The sequence below is a fragment of the Carcharhinus amblyrhynchos genome, chromosome 7 (assembly GCF_965287045.1).
Source record: "Carcharhinus amblyrhynchos chromosome 7, sCarAmb.v2.hapA, whole genome shotgun sequence".
Classification (NCBI taxonomy): Eukaryota; Metazoa; Chordata; class Chondrichthyes; order Carcharhiniformes; family Carcharhinidae; genus Carcharhinus; species Carcharhinus amblyrhynchos.
The window spans coordinates 54,888,348-54,909,524 of NC_137330.1; the positions used below are offsets into that span (position 1 = coordinate 54,888,348).

Below are 21,177 nucleotides of genomic sequence, written 5' to 3' on the forward strand. Positions count from 1 at the left end.
GAGTCCAACTAGTGGAGAGTTTTCTCCTTGATTCCCATTGACTGCAGTTTTCCTCGGGCTCCTTGATTCCACACACAGTCTGCCTTGATGTTGAGGGTGGTCACTTTAATCTCATGCTTCTTGGGATGCTGGCAGAGCCAGTACTTGTTGCCCATCCTAATTGCTCTCGAGAGCATAGTGAGCCACCTCATGAACTGCTGCAGCACATCTTGTGTCCACGAACTGTAAGGATGTATTTTGAGGATTCTGACCCAGTGACAAAGAACGGGGATATAGTTTCAAGTCAAGATGCTGTGTGATTTGAAGGGCATCTTGCTTGTGCTGGTGTTCGTATGTTGCTGTTGTCTTTGTTCTTCTGGGTGATGGGTTTGAAAAGTGCTGTCAAAGGAGCCTTGCTGAGTTGCTGCAGTACATCTTGTAGATAGTATGCACTACTGTGTGGCCAGGTGACCCATGACCTCTAGGATTGTTACAGAAATATTGATATTTTCATGAGCACGGATAAAAACTCAATGTGGAAACCAAGTTTGAACCTAGCCGGACTCTGCAATTGGCAAACTGTTTTCATGCAGCGGGCCTTGGACAATCAACTTTCTGTCAAAACCAGACACCCTGGAACTGCCTGGCCTGGTGCTACTGGCCACATTGCTTCAGGATGAACCGTTGTTTACACCTCCAGTGAAGCTGCTTTGGTAGAAAAATGCTACACAGACTTGGTGGCACCCAGCTCACTGGAAGGCCAGCAGCATAATATGTCAAAGATTGGACACAGGACATAGAACCTTCGAGAAAAGCAAGAAGAGAGCAACTCGGAGCCCTCGTGCTCTCTCTCTCTCTACCTTTTTGCACTTTTTTTAACAGCATCTCTAGAGAACTCCCTTGACAGGCAGCCAAGCACAACAGCATCTCCAGCTCCTTGTAACTTGTGGCAAGCATCATCAGACTGATCATCAGACCCAGAAGACCATCCTGGTAAGACGACTCGAAAACCAGAACCAGCCCTAGACAAGAGGGAAAGCCCAATATCAATGACTGCAGATCCTGAAACATCAGCCAATGCTCAAAGTCCGAGGAACAACCTGCTTGGTGTTACTGAACAGGTATTACTAGTCTTTTCAGACACTGTTTAAATATAGTGATAGGGCATAGCAAATCCTTGGAAACACGTGTTAGAAATGGATAGCTAGTGTATATTTGAGACTGTTTACTTGAAAATTTAAGACTATTTTCTGAGGAGTCCTGTGAAGAGATGGAATATTGTTTTTTCTTGGTAAAATGTTCAATAAAGTTGGACCTTCACCTGACTTTTGTACTTTTTGTCTATCTCAGCACATAACGCACCTGAGTAAAAAGGTTTACTGCAAACTGGTCAGGGTATATTGATTTATAGTTGTGACCCAGCAGTTGAGGGAGTGAATATTTAAGTTGGTGAATGAGTTGCCAATCATGTAACTTTGTCTCGTGTGAGAGAACAGAAAATTCTGGAAAAACAAAGCAAGCCTGTCAGCATCAGTGGAGAGAGAAACAGTTAAGGTTTTGAGTCTGCATGAATCTTCTTCGATGTTGCTGAGTTTATCCAGCATTTTCTGGCTTTATTTCAGATTTCCAGCATCTGCAGTATTTTGCTTTTCTTTTATTGTATGGTTTCAGGCTTCTTGATTGCAGCTCCAACAACACTCAGCTAGATAAACACTCAGCCATTACATGCCTGACTTGTATGTTATAGCTGGTGCATGGGCTCTGAGAAGTCAACAGGTAAGTTACTATCCACAGAATTCCCAGCCTCTGACATTGAACCACATAGACCTTAACAGTGGCTTAATTGTCCATTGCCTGATCCTGGCTTATCCAGTTCTGGCTCCATTACCTGTCACTCTCACTGTTCGATCACTCTACTATTCTCCTAAAACCCAATAGCAAAGACCGTACTGAAGTCCTATTCTTAAGACAAAAACTGTTCCCTCTGGTTTCTCTCATCAACCTCCTTCATTCTCCTTTCTGACATCGCTCCCACATTTTTCAGCTCTCAGTGATAGTGTTCTACTTAAAGAAAGAACATAAAGGAAACATTATCGGAATTCTCCCAAAAAAATTCCAAGTGCTGAATTCATGTTAAAACTGGAGTAAATCCCGCTTTTTTTTTAAACGGGATTTTCCAAAATGAATCTCCTACACTCTGTGCATCACATAAGAACATAAGAAATAGGAGCAGGAGTAGACCATCTCACCCCTCGAGCCTGCCCTGCCATTCAATATGATCATGGCTGATCTGATGGTTGTTCTGCTCCCCATAACCCTTAATTCCTTTATTGGTCAAACATCTATCTATCTGTGACTTAAATACATTTATCAAGGTATCCTGCACTGCTTCAATGGGCAGAGAATTCCAAAGATTCACTACCCTCTGGGAGAAGAAGTTCCTCCTCAACTCTGTTCTAAATTGACTCCCCCTTATTTTGAGACTGTGCCCTCTCGTTCTTGTTTCCATTCTAAGTGGAAATAATCTCTCTGCTTCTACCCCATCTAGCCCCTTCATTATCTTATATGTCTCTTTAAGATCTCCCCTCAGCCTTCTACACTCCAATGAGTACAGGCCCAGTCTATTCAATCTCTCCTCATAACCTAACCCCCTTATCTCCGGAATCAACCTGCTGAACCTTCTCTGCACCCCGTCCAAAGCTAATATATCTTATGTTAAATAAGGGGACAAAAATTGCACACAGTACTCTAGGTGCGGCCTCACCAGTACCTTGTACAGTTGCAGCACGACGTCCCTGCTTTTATGCTCCATCCCTCTCGCGATAAAGGCCAACATTTCATTTGCCTTCTTGATCATCTGCTGCACCTGCAAACTGAGTTTTTGTGATTCATGCATAAGGATCCCAAGGTCCCTCTGCACTGTAGCATGTTGTAATTTTTCACCACTTAAATAATAGTCCATTTTACTACTATTCCTTCCAAAGTGGATAATCTCACACATGCCAATGTTATACTACATCTGCCAGTTCCTTGCCCACTCACTTACCCTATCCAAATCTCTCTGCAGACTTTCTGCGTCCTCCACGCAATTTGCTTTCCCATTCATCTTTGTGTCATCCGCAAACTTTGTTACCCTACACTCGGTCCCCTCCTCCAGGTTGTCTATGTATGTGGTAAACACTTGAGGCCCCAGCACCAATCCCTGTGGCACGCCACTAGTCACCAACTGCCAACCAGAAAAGCACCCATTTATTCCAACTCTCTGCTTTCTGTTAGATAGTCAATCCTCAATCCACGCTAACACTTTACCCCCAACTCCGTGTACCTTAATCTTATGCAGCAACCTTTTGTGAGGCACCTTATCGAATGCCTTCTGGAAATCTAAAAACCACCACATCCATCGGTTCCCCTCTGTCAACCGCACTCATTACATCTTCATAAAAATCCAGTAAATTCGTCAAATATGACTTTCCCTTCATGAATCCATGCTGCGTCTGCTTGATTGAACCATTCTTTTCCAGGTGTCCTGCTATTTCTTCCTTAATGATAGATTCCAGCATTTTCCCAACTACGGATGTTAAGCTAACTGGCCTGTGGTTACCCTCCTTTTGTCTACCTCCCTTTTTAAACAGTGGCGTTACATTAGCTGTTTTCCAATCAGCCAGATTGTTTTCCAATCACAGAGTGCCTCAGCGTGAACCACAATAAAAATCCTTGGGTGGGGCCAATTCCTGCCCAGAAGGCCAGCAGCATAGCGCTGAGTGGGCCACTCTACATGCACCAATCTGTCACAGCGAAGATCGACGCATACGCAGCAACCCCACACTGCTGACCTTCCAATCGCTGATCTGCTGCGTGACCCCTCCGTTGCTGCCTCTCTCATCCACTCCCCCCCAAACCCCTGATCGCTGGCCTTCAGGATGTGTCGGGCCAGCTCTGACTCCCCCGCCAACTGGCCCGCCACAATCTCCCCCGCCCCACACCCCAATCTCCCGGTCCCCTCCCCCTGCTCCTGCCACCCCCATATTCCCAACAGGCCAGCCCTTCCCTTCTGTTACCAATCCTACTGCAGAGTGGCAGCTGGCCCCAGCCCTTGGCACTGCCCAATACCTGTGAGGTAGTGCTACATTGCCACTTTGCCCCAGGCAGCCAGGCTAGCACGCCTCTTGCCCGTGACTTCCTGGGGTCCTCCCGGGCCTTCCTTCACTCCAGCTTCCCATTAGTGGGGAGCTGTTGTGAGCCACTCCTGCTGGGGAGAGTAGGGAAAGAGGCTAGTGGGCCTAGAGACTTCAGTCCCAGGCTTGCTAATCAGATGGTAATGAAGATGACCATATTTAATTGAGCTCCTTGCTGATATCTGGCCCGGAGCTGATGCCACCGGAAATCCAGTGGCCGGAAACGTGCAGAGGCTGTGTTGCCCAGCGGGTACCCACTAAAGGGCCTCCGTTTATATCTCCCAGCCTGCTGTGCTGCAAGAGCAGCAGGGTGGCTGGAAGAATCACCCACAGTGTTAGATCAACATCAGTGCTCAAGCAGAAATTTTAACATTGGAGACTCCTATCATTTTTTCATAACTAGCATTTTAAATAAATGTGGACGTTTTCAAATGGTTTTTCACATTGGCTTCCAATGGCACTGGACACCAAGAACATTTATTATAAACTCGCCGGTTGGCTCCATCCAAATGATTAATATCTGAATGAAAGGTCACGCAGTCTCCACCACCAACAAAAATGAAGCAACATTTGGATTCATTCCTAAGTGCTCCAGTCAAAATGCCCTACTGGTGTTTGCTGGGCTTAGTTACTCTCTCCTTTTGAATTTGAAATCTGTGGGTTGCTTCATTCCAGGATTTGAGTGTATAATCGTGATTGACATCCCAATACGGCATCAAGGAGGTGCTGAATGTGTTATAGTGTTCAAAGTGCCATGTTTTGGATTAGACATTGAACCAAAACAATGTGGATTTCTTCAATTTGATCTAAGAGGTTACATTGCAGGATTGGAAGACGAGCAGGGGATTTTTCTGGTGTTTTACTAACAGTTCCCTCCAAGAACACCACTGAACCAGATTAATCTGTCATTGTCACATTGCTGTATTTTGAATCCTGTTGTGCACAAATTGACTACATTTGTTTCCAAAGCAACAGTGATGCCATTTCAAATATAATGCATTGCTTCTGAAGTATTTTGATGTATCTCAAGAATGCCATAAGTGCTATGAAAATGCATATTTTTAAATAAGCCAGTCAACACATCAACACTGTTTTACTGGGCGTCTATGTTACAATTCAGAATCTCTCCCAATTGCTTTATTAGTATTCATTACCAATTGTGATTTCCATTTGCAGGTCTACACACTGAATAATCTGAAGTTGACAACTTCATGGGGAGGCAGTGGTGCAGCAGTATTGTCGTTGGACTAGTAATCCAGAAACCCAGGATCTGCTCTGGAGACCCAGGTTTGAATTCCAACATGACAGATGTTGAAATTTGAATTAAATAAAAATCTTGAATAAAAGCAGAAATCTGCAATTAAAAATCTAATGGTGAGCACAAAACCATTTTTGATTGTTGTAAAAACCCATCTCGTCAACTAATGTCCTTTAAGGAAGGAAATCTGCTATCTTTACCTGCTCTGGCCTACTTGTGTCTCCAGATCCACAGCAATGTGGTTGACTCTTAAAATGCCACTCAGTTCGAGGACCCTTATGGATCGGTGACGAATGCTGGCGTTGCCAGCGATGCCGACATCTCATGAAGGAATAAAGAAGCTTTAACGTGCTTGAGTGGGAATAGTGTGTTTCATGTCTAACAATTGGACTTTAATGGAGATATTTTGTGACAAGTTACACAACTCACCCTACCAATGTGCACTCCCCCAAGTACCATGCCCTAAGAACGCTATGGCCACCATGGACTTCCATTGGATTGGTCTGTGATTTTCTTTGGCAAAGTACTGCAGAGGTTTTGCCATTGCCTTCTGTGGTATAGCTGACCAGAAATTGTTATCATCTGCTCTCAGACATATTAGAAGGATTTACAGACTGGTAATTGAATACATCTTTCATAAGCATTAAGTTCTGAAGTGGGTCTTGAACCTGTACTTCTGGTCCAGAGGCAGAGATGCTATCACTGTTCTACACGACCTAACACTACACACCATCCTTTCTATAAGGGGAAAAACACCTTTCTGTAAAATTTATTGTTTTGATTAACACTTCAAGTTACATTATTTAGCAGAGTTCAAATTACACAGAAACTGAAGAAACTAATAAATTTATGGTGCAGATACTTAGAGGAAATAAAATTTCAGGTCAGTCTGTTGACATTTATAAAATTTGTTCTTCAGATCACACATCTTCAATGAAACGCTCCTCATCCTGAATGATTTGCTGAGCCTTTAGAAGCAATATCTGCAAGAGTAAAACATGAATGTTAACATTGGCTTAAGTGGTAGCTCTCCTGCTGCTAAATTCAATCCTACTTCCAGGATCCGAACATAGTAATCTGGTTGATACTCCTGAACTCAGACCCTTCCATAGCCTCCCTTCAGGCCAATCACTTTGGCAGTGCCAACAGTGCACTGCCCCCTGGCACCCTGACATTTTAGTAAGGCATTTGACAAAGTCCCTCATGGCAGGTTGGTGCAAAAGGTTAAATCTCATGGGATAAAAGGAGAGGTGGCTAGATGGGTAGAGAACTGGCTTGGCTATAGGAGACAGAGGGTAGCAGTGGAAGGGTCTTTTTGCGGCTGGAGATCTGTGACCAGTGGTGTTCTGCTGGTCACAGACTGGGACCTCTGCCATTTGTGATATATATAAATGATTTAGAAGAAGGTGTAACTGGTGTGATCAGTAAGTTTGCGGATGACACAAAGATGGCTGGACTTGCGAATAGCGATTAACATTGTCGGAGAATACAGCAGAATATAGATAGGCTGGAAAATTGGGCGGAGAAAAGGCAGATGGAATTTAATCCAGATAAATGTGAAGTGATGCAATTTGATCGAACTAAAGTAGGGGGGAGCTATACAATAAATGGCAGAACCATCAAAAGTATAAACACACAGAGGGATCTGGGAGTGCAAGTCCACAGATCCTTGAAGGTGGCAGCACAGGTGGAGAAGGTTGTGAAGAAGGCATATAGCATGCTTGCCTTTATAGGATGGAGTATAGAGTATAAAAATTGGGTCTAATGTTACAGCTGTATAGAACGTTGGTTAGGCCACATTTGGAGTACTGTGTCCAGTTCTGGTTGCCACACTACCAGAAGGACATGGAGGCTTTGGAGAGAGTACAGAGAAGGTTTACCAGAATGTTGCCTGGTATGGAGGGTCTTAGCTATGAGGAGAGATTGGGTAAACTGGGGTTGTTCTTTCTGGAAAGATGGAGAATGAGGGGGACCTAATAGAGATGTATAAAATTGTGAAGGGTACAGATAGGGTGAACGGTGGAAAGCTTTTTCCCAGGTTGAAGGTGACGAACACGAGAGGTCACAGGTTCAAGGTGGGGCGGGGGGGGAGGCGAGGTTTAACTCAGATATCAGAGTGATGTATTTTATACAGAGGGAGGTGGGGGCCTGGAATGCACTGCCAAACAGGGTGGTGGAGGCGGATACGCTGGGATCGTTTAAGACTTATCTGGATAGTCACATGAGCAGACTGGAAATGGAGGGATACAAAAGAATGGTCTAGTTGGACCAATGAGCGGCACAGGCTTGGAGGGCTGAAGGGCCTGTTTCTTTGTTCTTTGACATTGGCATCATGGCCTGATGTGTTGGGCCCCGAGGGGAATTGAGGAGGTAGGTCCAGTGGCCATTTGTGCCTTTGCTGCTGCCAGGCTGCAGAGGGCGAGTACCTCAAGGATCCTGGGGGGCTGGTGAACACGGGCTAGGGGCAAGTAGCTGACCTTGCCTCTCCTCTGGAAAGGGATGTTGTGGCTGGACTGCCCTTTCAAGTACCCGATTGATCTGGATCACAATGTAGACAGAGTTTAATCCTAGTGACAGTCTATGGTTTCACTTCCTCTTCGCCAATATAGTTGATTAAGGGGATCTCAATATGGCTTTAACAAAAAGAGGTTTTGTTGCTAACGGAAGAAATATAGATATATGACAATGTCAGACCAGATGACAAGTGTGATTGCTCTGCTTGACTCCCTGACTCCAACTGAGTTCCTCCTTGACCTGTGGAAAATGCCCTCCTGCTGGTTGTCTCAGCTTCCTGCTGGGAAGATCCACAGGGTCCTTGCCAATCAGATGGCCCTTGGGAAATGCCTACCCCGCCCCCCTACACCTCCTTAAAGGGCCACACTACTACAATTCTGCACTAAATATTCTCTTTCAACTTAAGCAATAATGTTGTATAATCCACGCATTATATTCATATGAAAGATTCCATAATGTCATGAAATGTCATGAAAACAGTTTGAGGTCTAACAAATGTATTGTGTAGGAAGGCACAATACATCTTCACAGGAACAATGTAGTGTACCAACATAAAATGTAATTACTTTTACTCAAGTTCAAAACTTCAAGCATTCAGGAATTAAATACTGTTTGTGTGAGGAATGTCAAATTTCTTATTTTTTATGAATCATTAATTCATTAGATGTAAAGAGAATTTATAACCGGTAATAAGAAAACGGCAGAATTATAAACCAAATCCTTTGTATCTGCCTCCAGGGGAGAAGACACAAAAACATTCCAAAAGTAATGGGGAATCAAGAATCTCGTGAAAATGAGAGATTTAAGGGTATGCATAAAGAAATACTACTGGTGAAATTAAAGGGGCCAAATCCCCTCATCATGATGACACCTAGGCTTTTGAAAAGGTGGTCTAAAAGATAGTGAACGTAATGATTTCTATCTTCCAGAATTCCCTAGATTTTAGAATGGTGTGTATGGACTGCAAGGTAGAAACAGAGAATCACAGAATTGTGACACCACAGGAGGAGGCCATTTGGTCATTCATGTCTGGGCTGGCTCTCAAAATGAACATATCAGCTTGTGCCATTTTCTGCTTTTTCCCTGTTTCCCTGCAGACTTTTTCTTTCCATATAATCATCTAATGTCCTCTTCAATGCCTCAATTGATCCTGCCTCCACTACACCCTCAAGCAGTGCATTCCAGATCTCTAATCATCTGCTGTGTGAAAACATTTCCCCCCGTGTCGTTTTTGCTTCTTTTGCCAATTACCTTAAATGTGTGTCTCTTCATTCTTGATCCTTTCACAAAAGAGAACTGTTTCTCCCTATCTAGCATGTCCAAACCCCTCCTGATTTTGATACCTCTCTCATATCCTCCTTCAGCCATCTTTTCTCTAAGAAAAGAGTCCCAACTTCTCCTATCTTACTTCATAATTCTAGTTCCTCAACCCTGGACCATTCTCATCAACTCATTCTGTACTCTCTTTAATGCCCAGAACTTTACATAACGCTGATTTTCAAGAAAGGAGGGAGAGAATGAACAAGAGAATTATTGGCCAGTTAGCTTGACATAAGTAGTTGAGAAAATAGTATAATTTATTAGGGATTTATCAGGGTACTTTGAAAATCATTATATCATGGACAGAGTCAACACCAATTTATGAAAGGAAAATCAGATTTAACGAATCTATTGAGTTCTTAAGGGGTACAACTAATAAAGTCGATAAGATACTGGTTGGGCCTCATCTGGAGCACTGACTCCAGTTCTGGGGGCCATACATAAGGACGGATGTGAGGCATTGGAGACAGCACAGAGATTTACAAGCATGAATCCAGGGACAAAGAACTGTAGCTATGAGGATAGATTAGAAAGGTTAGGTTTGTTTTCTTTCGAGAAAAGAGGCTGACAGGAGACTTGATGGAGGGATTCAAGATCCTGAGAGGTATGGACAGGATAAATATTGTGAAATTGTCCTTATTCGAGAGTGCACAGATTCAAAATAATGGGCAAAAGAATAGAAGTGATGAAGGTGGTTAGGTTCTAGAACAAACTTTCTAAGAGGGTAGTGGAGGCAAGTTCAATTAAAATATTCAGAAGGGAACTGAATTGCTATCTGAAGAGAAAGAATGTGCAAATGTTATGGGAATGAGGCAGGGGAGTAGAGCTAGGTAGAATGCTCTTTCAGAGAGTCAGTGCAGAATTAATGGGCCAAATGACCTCCTTCTGCATTGTAAAGATTCTGTGGAGAGCGAAGCAGCCGATGCAGTAAATTTAGATTTTCAAGAAGGTGCCACAGAGCAGAATACAAAACAATAGGACTGATAGGGTTGGGGTGATGTATTAACGTATCTTAAGTCTTGGTTAATGTGTGGAGAACTGAGAATAGAAATAAACAATCCATTTTCGTGTTGGCAGCTTTGTAATGCATGTAGTGCTAGAAGAATCAGTATTGGGCCTCAGCTATTTACAATCTATAAATGACTAGAAGAAAAACTGACTTTAATGTATTCAAGTTTGTTAATGATACAAAGATGGATGAGAAAGTAAGCTATAAGCAGAGTGCAAAGAGACTGGAAAAAGATTTAAGCTGACAAATTGAGTGGACAAGAATGTAGTTGAAATAAGATAATGTGGATAAATGAGACTGCTATGTGCACCCAAAACATTGAATTGGTGCCATCCTGATGTCACATAGGACAACCAGCTGGTGTGTCACCAGGATTCCAAATTTTGGAGAGCGCAGGTCCTGGTAATGCTTGCAAAAGCGAAATGTGAAGCAGCTGTATGGGCTCTGTAATTGCTTTATTTAAAGAGCTAGGCACTATGATTGCAACATAAAACATAAGAAACTTTTTCCATTGGAAAGTGTTTGGAAGTACCCTGGGGCACTTATGGGGGTGCTTTGGTTAACTTGTTGGTGCCTCCTCATAGGGATGGCAAAAGATTAAGCGATGACTCATGCAAAGTGTGCAGACCATGTTGACAACATCGAGAGGAGACCAGCAGTAGAGGCACAGAGACGAGTGCCATAATCATTCAGATGAGGTGGATAGATGAATTTTGTATCAGACTCACCTTGAACAGGCATGGCCCTGTGCCATGAATTGTGGCGCTGTGTCTGAAAGTTATGGCAAATTAATTTTATTCCTATTAAAATTCTTAAGGGACTTGGTGGAATAGATGCTAGGAGGACGATACCCCTGCTGGTGAGTCTATAACGAGGGATCACCATCTCAGAATAAGGAATCAGCCATTTCAGACTGAAATAAGGAGACATTTCTTCATTCAAAGGGTTGTAAGCCTTTGAAATTCACTTCCTCAGAGAGCTGTAGACGCTCAGTCATTGACAATACTCCAAGTCAGAGTGTGATTGATTTTTGGATACTTAGAGTAGCAAGACTCCACTTAGGTTATCCACTTTGGTAGAAATAATAGTAGGAGGGATTATTATTTAAAAGGTGAAAAGCTGCAGCATGCTACAGTGCAGATGAACCTGGGGGTCCTTGTGCACGAATCGCAAAAACCCAGTCTGCAGGTGCAGCAGGTGATCAAGAAGGCGAATGGAATGTTGGCCTTCATAGCGAGGGGGTTAGAGTATAAAAGCAGGGAGGTCTTGCTGCAACTGTACAGGGCACTGGTGAGGCCGCAACTGGAGAACTGTGTGCAGTTTTGGTCACCGCATTTGCAGAAGGATATATTGGCCTTGGAGGGAGTGCAGAGAAGGTTCACTAGGCTGATACCGGAGATGAGGGGGTTAGCCTATGAAGAGAGATTGAATAGACTGGTTCTGTACTCGTTGGAGTTCAGAAGACTGAGGGGGGATCTTATAGAGACATATAAGATAATGAAAGAGATAGATAGGGTAGAGGTAGAGAGATTCTTTCCGCTTAGAAAGGACAGCAGAACTAGAGGGCACAGCCTCAAAATAAGGGGGGGGGGGTGGGTGCAGTTTAGATCGGAGTTGAGGAGGAACTTCTTCACTCAAAGGGTGGTAAGTCTCTGGAATTCTGTGCCCATTGAAGTGGTGGAGGCTGCCTCGCTGAATATATTTAAGTCACGGGTAGATAGGTTTCTGATAGACAAGGGAATTAAGGGTTATGGGGAGCAAGCAGGAAAGTGGAACTGATCCACCTCAGATCAGCCATGATCTTGTTGAATGGCGGGGCAGGCTCGAAGGGCTAGATGGCCTACTCCTGCTCCTATTTTTTATGTTCTTATGTAAGAGATATAGGAATTTTAGAGGAAGGTGTCAGTGAGATGGAAGATCAGCCACAAGCTTATTGAATGGTAGAGTAGGCTCAAGAGGCTGAATGTCCTATTCCTGCTCTGATTTCCTATGTTCTTACATTCCTGTTAGGCATGCTGTTTGTCCTGCTATTCTTTTAATATACCTGATAACTTCTTGCTGCATATCCTGCAGATAACTTAAAAGGTGCAGAACATTTCCATTAATTTCACAACAAGTTATTAGCAGTACTGGTACAGTGTCTCAACTTTGGCCAAATGGTTGATAAGTTGCCATGTGTGAATTTTAATTCTTATCGAAAGAGTAAAATAACTTACTGGCTTGTTCAGGTAGGTGCTGTGTGGGTGAGGTAGCACACTGGACTAATTGTCAGCTTCAAGCACTGGTCTTTTCCCTCCCTCCAAGTGATCTGAACGACCCTTAACCTGACTTGACTTGGCCTGGCCTGATATGCCCAAACTTAATAGAGAGGCCCAACCTGAACACAGGCAAGATCCAAAAGCTGGCACAGACCTGGTCCCCAATTTGCTGGTTTTGACACATTGTACAACAAAGAAAGCTAATCTTTTGTAAATGTCACAGCACTGAGATGAAAACTGGAAAAACAGAGCTTTTAAAAGAACAAAAGGTAGTATTACTAAGTTTAGCAGAAAGGTAGTATTATTAATACTATACAATAATATCAGATAATGAGATTACATCTATTTTTGGATTTCAAATCACTTTTAGATGACAGCTGTAGGACTCATCCCAGTACATTCTACTCCATATTTATTTAATTGTCACCAACTTGGTGCACTTCATTTTTCTCGACACGAAAAACAAGGTACAGCCAGTGCCAAAATGACATATTGTGACTCACCCAGTTGGAGTATGTGTCATGTACTATGCTTCGAAATTTACTTTTAAATCTGACCTGAATAATGATTCTGGAATAAATAGAATAACTTGACTGAAAGCACTGCAATGATGATATTAATTTCCTGACAAAAAATAGCTTTGAACCCGAACAATGCCTTCAGTAATTCTGAATGATATAGCCTGAATGCCAACAGAGGCCCAAACCCAGAAGTCCTGCCCCTGAACATGGCCTTTGCCATTTTTGTAGGGAATGTGGGGCAGGTTACAAATTGCACGTTCATGGTTTCCAGAGGCAGCTGCTCATATAAGTCAAGAGCTGCCTCAGTTCATGTAAGATCTGGCAAGGTAGGTGTCTGCAATCCAAATTGCACCAATTAGATTTGGAGGAGAAGGTCTGAACCTTGTGGATTTGTTTTGATGGTCAGGGTATCTAAGTGGAGCAGTAAGGTATCCCTTTGGATATGCTCCGATCTCATTTTTGGGAGAAGTAAGGCACCTTTTGGGACAGATTAAGTGCCATTGGGATTGTTAAGAGTAGACATGTTTGTGTGAAAAAAGCCAAGACAGAAGCAAGGGGAAGTGCTGGAAAGCAAAGATTTCAGAGTGCTGGGGAATGACTGGGGAAGAGTGCACAGAGGTGCATGACTATGGGGAGGGGGGGCGGGGCGGAGATAATGAGGAAGTGAGCACAGAGACGCATGACTAGGGAAGAGTGAACAGAGATGCATGACTGTGGGGATGGGGATAATGAGGAAGTGAGCAGAGAGATATATGACTGGGGGAGGAACTTGCACATCCACAAAGGGGTTTGGAAATAGATCTCATAGTTAAACCTGAACACTATCATTTCACCAATTGATCCAGTGACACAGTGCAAAAATCAGGTATGAAAATAACCGACGGAGATGGCTCAAGGGGCCTGCGGGAGGAGTCGCCTACTGCACTTTGGGCTGATGGGGCACCTGACTAACTTCCTTTTAGGGAATCTATAATAAGCTCAACTGAGACATGTTAGAAAGGCTAAGATAGCAATTGAAGGATTCAGCCATCTAAACCCCTGGTGCGCATTCTTGTGAGAACCAAATTAGGACTGGGGCCATTATCGGATTGGGTTCCAACGATCCTTTGTTCCTCTCATTGGAAAGCACAAAGGTCTGAAAGATCCAACTGTAAATGGGCAATGCCCAAAGTGCCCCTAATTCCCCAAAGATTTCTTGACCTTAGAATGGACAGGTACAGGCTTTGCACACCTCCCCAATTAATAGTTGTTGCTCTCTAGCAGGAATCAAGATTCGACATTCGTTAGTGAGTAACTCTGCATAATGCAAGTGGCAGACTGGAGCAACTACAGGAGTTTTGTGTAGATGTACATGTGGACTTGATATAATACTGCAGTTCATTGGAAAGCATAACAGCCCCGAGTATTGGTGGAGATGTAAGCCACACTCATGCCTGTTGGCATTAGATGGAGACCATTGAAACATGCAGTGACAGAGATTGGCTGTAATTGGGGTCGCTATTCAATTTGTAAGATCCATACTGAGCACTCTTCAGTGCAAAAGCATCAGAAGACTAAATACTAAACCAGACTGCAGCATCTTAGCACATGAGGCCACATGGTATGAACCTTTGACTCAGGTCTCTTAGTTGCATTGCCCAGATCCCATATTCTTAAGACCCCATAGACTTGAAGCACATGATGGGACATATGTGAGGTGGGAGGATTGGGGATGGGGGGAAGGGGGGTGGTGGTGAGAGGGTGGTGCAGGGTAGGCGGGGGGGGTGGGGGGGGAAGGTGCACCTGGTAGATTTGCATGACCGAGAAGTCCTGTAGGGTTCCAGCCCGCCTTGGGTTTCCTACTAAAAGGGCAGGTGCACCCTCCTCGATCTTAGATACTGGGGTTGCTGGGGTTATAAGCAGAGATTTAGGGTGGCCGATCATCTCAGGACAGTCCTGAGTAGTTTGCTCTACCGGGTCCAGCTGACACTTCTTTATAGGTGCCCGAGGGCCCTTTCCTGTATCCCTGAAGAGAAAGGGCTCCTGGAGGAAAAATCGAGTTCCCCATTTCCCTCTTGCCGAGCCAATACTCAAATGCTCTCACAGTTGAGGAAAGGGTGTGCATTTCTTGACGCAAACCTGGCACAAGGTCTCTGTGGCATTAGCCACACTTCCATCGGTGACCTCAATACACTGGCATGTCAGCACTATAATTTCAAACTGAACATGAACGGATTTCTCCATCTTCTGTTCTCATTTAGCGATAGCCTCTGATACACCTGCCTGATGCATCCTGTCTTTGGAACCCCAACATTTCTGAGGACTAAATCCAGAGGCTCATCATTGGACTCAGACTTAGCAGAAGGCTGGTCTCCGGCAGTCTTCCAAGTTTTTTTTTACTCATTCATGGGATGCATGTGGCGCTGGCTGAGCCAATATTGCCCATCTCTAATTGCTGTTGAAATCACTGGCTTGCTAAACCATTTCTGGTGGCTTTTAAGAGTCAAGCAGATTACTGTTGGTCTGGTGTCATATGTAGGCCAAACTACGTACAGATGGCAGATTTTCTTTCCTAAAGGACATTAGTGAACCAGATGGATTTTTTAACTACAATCGGCAGTGGTTTCATGCTCATTGTTAGACTTTTAATTCCAGGATTTTATTGAATTCAAATTTCATCATCTGCCATGGTTGGATTCAAACTCAGGTCAGACCTGACTTGTGCAAGATGTCCCTCATAATGGTAGTGTGTGAGATCCCTGAAAACTGCAACCCTACAAAAACACAATAGGCTTTTGAGAGTGTGAGTTCAAAATGAGGAGAAGGTGGACTCACCTTGGCAGAGCAGATCAATCATCCTCTTCCTGCATTGTATGGTGGATCACATTTGCAGCATGTGATTGTTGTGTATTCATGTTATTTCTAGTGTTTCCTCACTAGCAGCTTTGCAATGAAACAGAGGGACTTTAAGAGATGTGATGTCACTGATGATGTCATCAGCAATTTGCACAGGCAAACGGGCAGTCAGTGTTAACAGCCTATAGTGTTAACATCCTCTCAGTAAAGCTCTTTGTTTGTTTGAATCTTCAAAGCCTGCAGCCTAGCTTTTAAAACTACCACATGGAAAACTGGCGATGATGTGGTCACATCAAACTTGCAGCCACTCCAAAAGGAAAAAAAAAGTGGAAAAAGTCTGACAGCATTGTCGACACACAACACAATTGAAATCATTATTACGTGAAAGCTGGCGACGGAGGGGCACCTAACAATGGTCGCAGCCAACGGAGGAATTGAAAAATAATTGAAGATTCTGGAGAAAACTTCAGAAAGAACATTGCCACTTGCTCTGCTTGAAAAGATCTGTAACATTAATGGGAACACCATGAGAAGCAAGTACCCTGCAGAACAAATTTAGAACTAGGGGCATTGCAAAACATGAAAGGAAACAGGCTGAGCTCAGGTTTAACTTGTTTTGGAGAGTAAGGAAGCAAGATAGTGCTTTTCATGTGGTGCACTCTGCTCATGCAGACATTTTCTACAGTAAAAATGTTGGGAGTTGTTGGCATGTGGAACCATTTGATGAGAATACAAAGTGATGGAGCTCATATAGAGAGAGATTTGACTATTTTGTCCAAGTGAACTGATAGCAGTAGACATAGTGGTCCCAACTTGCCTGAGCATAATGTGGGGGAAAGCATGTAATCTCCTGAATAGTCTGTTAGAGTCAAAAAAGACAGGCAGGAAAACATATGATGAAATCATGGAAATAGTACTGGTCACTATTCTTCAGAACCTTTAGTCATCTCAGGCAGGTTTAGATTCCAGAAGCGTAACCATGAAGAAGGTGAATCAGTCAGACGGTTGAGAGCTATCTTGAAGAGACTAGCTGAACACTGAATTCAGGGATATCTCAAAAGACACCATTAAAGATTGATTGATGCAGTTTAAGGCGTGAGGCTATTCAAAAATGGTTATTAACAGAAAGCAACCTAAAGAAAGCTTTGGAAGTTGCTGTATCCATGGAATTAGCACCTAAGAAACTCAACAGTTGACCTCAAGCATACAAATTCATAAGACATCAGCTGAAAACTGAACACAGGCACAGACTCTCAATTGCCATCAGTCGGCAAAAAGTGCGCACTGAGCAGCAGATTGTTGGCGCAAAGACGCAGGTGCAGGAATTATGGCAAAAAGGACCATATTGAATGTGGTTTTGGAAAAAGAAACAAGTTTCAGGCCAGGATTACAAAAATCAAAAGCTGAGTGCATCAAATAGAAATCGGAATAAGAAAAAATGTATCCTCGTGGTACAAAAAGGGCATGAGAAAGTGGACTCGAGTCACAGTCTGAAGATGAACTGTTATTGAATGTACGCACTGGCTATTGCTGGTGCAAAAACAAACCCTTATTGGGTCATTCCTTTACTAGATAGACAGCCGGTGAAAATGGATATGGACACTGGAGCCACAGTTTCATTGTTACCAGAAACTGTTTCCCAAGAAAAGCTTCAACATATTGCCTTGAAACCCGTGAAAACAGTGTTAAAACAGTGTCAGCGGTTCTGCTGACTTGTCAAATTGATGTAACCGTGCAGTTAAATGGACAGTCTGCAGACCTGTCCTTGCACATCATTAAAGGAAATTATCCAGCACTAATGGAAAGAACTTGGTTACAGAAGATCAGATTAAGTTGGGCCGTGGTAAATCTCATGACAGATTCCAAAGCAGTTTTCTGAAGATCTTGAAGAAACATGCCATTCTCTTCAGTGGTAAAGCTGGAATCATGGAGGATAACCCAGTTAAATTAAAGATTAAGGACAAAAGTCAGGTAAGATGCTTAAAGGCCAGGTTAGTGCCATATGCAATTAGCCCTAAGGTAGAGGCAGATTTAGAGCAGATGGTAAAAACGGAAGTCCTTCAACCTGTTAATGTGAGTGGGCTATGCTGATTGTACTCATGAGGGAAAAAGATGGATTGGTACCCATTTGTGGCACACCCAAAGTCACTATCAGTCCTGTACTGTGTACGGAGCAGTATCCACTGCCTCTGATTGAGGGTTTATTCACTGGGTTGGTTGGAGGCCAACATTTCAGTAAAAGTGACTCAGTTAAACATATCTTTAAATGAACGTGGATCCAGATTACATAGAACATAGAACAGTACAGCACAGGAACAGAATCTTCCACCCATAATGTTGTGCCAAACATGACGCCAAATTAAACTAATTCCTTCTGCCTGCCCTTGGTCCATATGCCTCTATTCCTTGCATATGTGCTTATTTAAAAGCCCTTTAAATGCCCCTATCATACTGATTCACAACAATATTTGGTGACTAGGCATACAAAGGATTATTTTGATATAAAAGACTACCATTTGGCATCACGTCTGCATCTGTGTTGTTCCAGTGTGCACTGGATCAGATTTTAAGTGAATTAAAATGGGTCTACTACTACTTAGATGATATTTACTGGAAAGAATGAAGAAGACATTGCCTCAATCTTGATGTCACAGTCCAGAGATTAGAAGATTACAGATTGAGACTCTGGGAAGACAAATGTGAATTTTTCCAGTCTTCAATCAAATATCATGTCATAGACACAAAGGGAGTGCACAAGTCATCAAAGCACTTGCATCTCAAAATGTCAATCAGTTTTGATATGCTTTTGGGCTTAATAAACGATTGAGGAAGGTTTGTCTCAAATCTGGCCACTATCCTTAAATCTTTGCACAGCTAATTGTGTCAAAACTGAAACTGGAAGTGGGTGGCCCAGTTTGAGAAAGTTTTTGTACAAGTTAAGGATGCACTACTGAAGTCAGAAGTCCTAACACACTTTGATCCAAATTTACCCCCGCATATGACACCAATTTATTGGGAAGGGGTGGTGGTTTCCCACATAATACCCACAGGTGAAGAAAGGCTGATAGCTTTCTCATCAATGTCCTTGAATAAAGCAGAGATCAATTATGCACAAGCAGAGAACGAAGACCTAGGAATTATTTTCAGAATAAAACAGTTTTACTGATTCCTGAATGGGAGGTAATTTCCTTTACCGATGGGCCATTGTCCTCCTCCAGCAGTATTTTGCCTCATACTGGGATTCACTAGCAGTGAGCAGGATGCAGAAAGGGGCATCAGCTACAGATCCACAAGCTTTCATATATTTCAGTCCCGATATACAATTTGCTCTGCCATATGTTAGTCTAGATTATTTATATTCTTTGTATGTACTTTCTATCATCTACAAGACACAAGTCAGGAGAGTGATGGAATACTCTGCACTTATCTGGATGGGAGTGGCTTCAACAACACTCAAGAAGCCTAACATCATCCAGACAAATCAGCCTGCTGATTAGCATCCCATCACCCCCTCCACTATTAGAAGACAGTGGCAGTAGTGTATACTAACTACAAGATGCACTGCAGTGACTCACCAAGTCTTCTTTGATATCATCTTCCAAATTCACAGACTCTGTCATCGACAAAGTCAAGGGCAGCAGGTGCATGTTCCTGGAAGTCCCCTTCCAAATCACACACCGCTTTGCCTTGGAGCTATATTGCTATTCCTTCACTGCCACTAGGTCAAAGTCTTAGAACTCCCTCCCTAACAGAACTCTGGGTATACCTGTATTACAAAGGCTGCTGTACTTCAAGAACACAGAGAGAAGTCTCACAACCCCAGGTTAAAGTCCAACAGGTTTATTTGGTAGCACAAGCCACTCGCTTTTGGAGCGCTGCACCATCAGGTAAGTGGGTGTACCTGCATCACATGAACTGCAATGGCTCAAGAAGGTGGCTCCCATCAACCTCTTGAGGCCAATGAGGGATGGGCAACAAATGCTGGCCGAGCTAGCGATGCCGATATGCTGAGGGAAGAGAATAACTAGAGAAAGAGTAAGGCCCATTAGGGATCAAGGGCATTCCAACCATTATTTTGTAAATTGAGTTTGTGTCTTTATATGCCCTGTTTGTGAACAGAACTCCCATTACCTGATGAAGAAGCAGCACTCTGAAAGCTAGTGGCTTGTGCTACCAAATAAAACTTTTGGACTTTAGCCTGGTGTTGTGAGACTTCTTGGCGTGTTTACCCCAGTCCAACACCGCATCTCCACATCATGGGTACCTCAAGAAGACAACTCATCACTGCATGCTCAAGGACAATTAGGGACTGGCAAAAAAATGCTGGCCTTGCCACTGATGACCCTGTCCAATGAAATAACTAAAAACATTTAAACACCTCTTGGTTTCTTGGTACTCTGGAGACCCTTCTCTCTTTATTGTTTCCCAGGGTTGACCGACTCTTGAATTTAACTTTACTACTGCGCAATGATTCACTCTGTGGTCACCTGGCTCACTCGCCAATCTTCTGACCCCTTGGATCAATGCCACAAACTCTAGTTGACTCTCTGCACCTCGGCCAGTTCTCAGCTACAGTAATCCTTTTCTATCAACTCTAGGTCTATGTCTCTTCTGAGCTGATGACTGCTCCAAGCTCCTCCACTCATTAACTATCAGATCTTATGCAACCACTGCCTGCTTGTTCTCCAGATTTGGGATTATCTTTTCTGTTCTCTAACCTCACTTCAGGATCCTCCGCCAATCTGCATGTATTTCCACATGTTTGATGTATTTAAATTTGAAGTCCTATGATGATGAGCAATAATGGCATTGCTGTGACCTGATCTTCAGTCCTCTCCTCCAGTGTGCTGCCTCTGGTACAGGCATATTAGGCAACTGCCATTCTCTGGCTCATTGATTACAGGCCTGAGGTTGAATATGACATGTGCTTCTGACCTATAAACTCTCTGGCCATTTGTGGGCATTTTGGAATTTCTCAGCCCTTGCATTAATCTTATTCTTTGAAAGCTTATTCACTCTTAATGCGAAGTGACAGTATCAACCATTCCCAGACTAGGTACAGTGTAGTGTCAGTGCCAGTTATTTTCATTATTCTGGCATATGATATTTTTAGTGCACAGTATAGACTACAATTTATTTCTGAATTCATCAGAACTGGGTGTATACTGAAGTGTTAATTAACCTGCTTGAATATGTAAATTATATTCAGAGAAACATTGTTACACAGAAATGTCCCACCCATCCAATTAACAGTAAGTGCTTTCCAATGAGAATTAACAGTAGTGCAGGTATTTAATTGGGAAACAAA

The 21,177-nt window shown here is 43.1% G+C and overlaps 1 pseudogene across 1 annotated transcript in view; it reads left to right on the forward strand.

The window, feature by feature from the left end:
- LOC145344958 (repulsive guidance molecule A-like) overlaps positions 1–21,177 on the forward strand; it is a 49,205-nt pseudogene that overhangs the window by 1,861 nt on the left and 26,167 nt on the right. Inside the window, exon 2 of the transcript XR_013887010.1 lies at positions 5,331–5,441. The product of XR_013887010.1 is annotated as a repulsive guidance molecule A-like (transcript). The remainder of the gene's footprint in view (positions 1–5,330; positions 5,442–21,177) is intronic.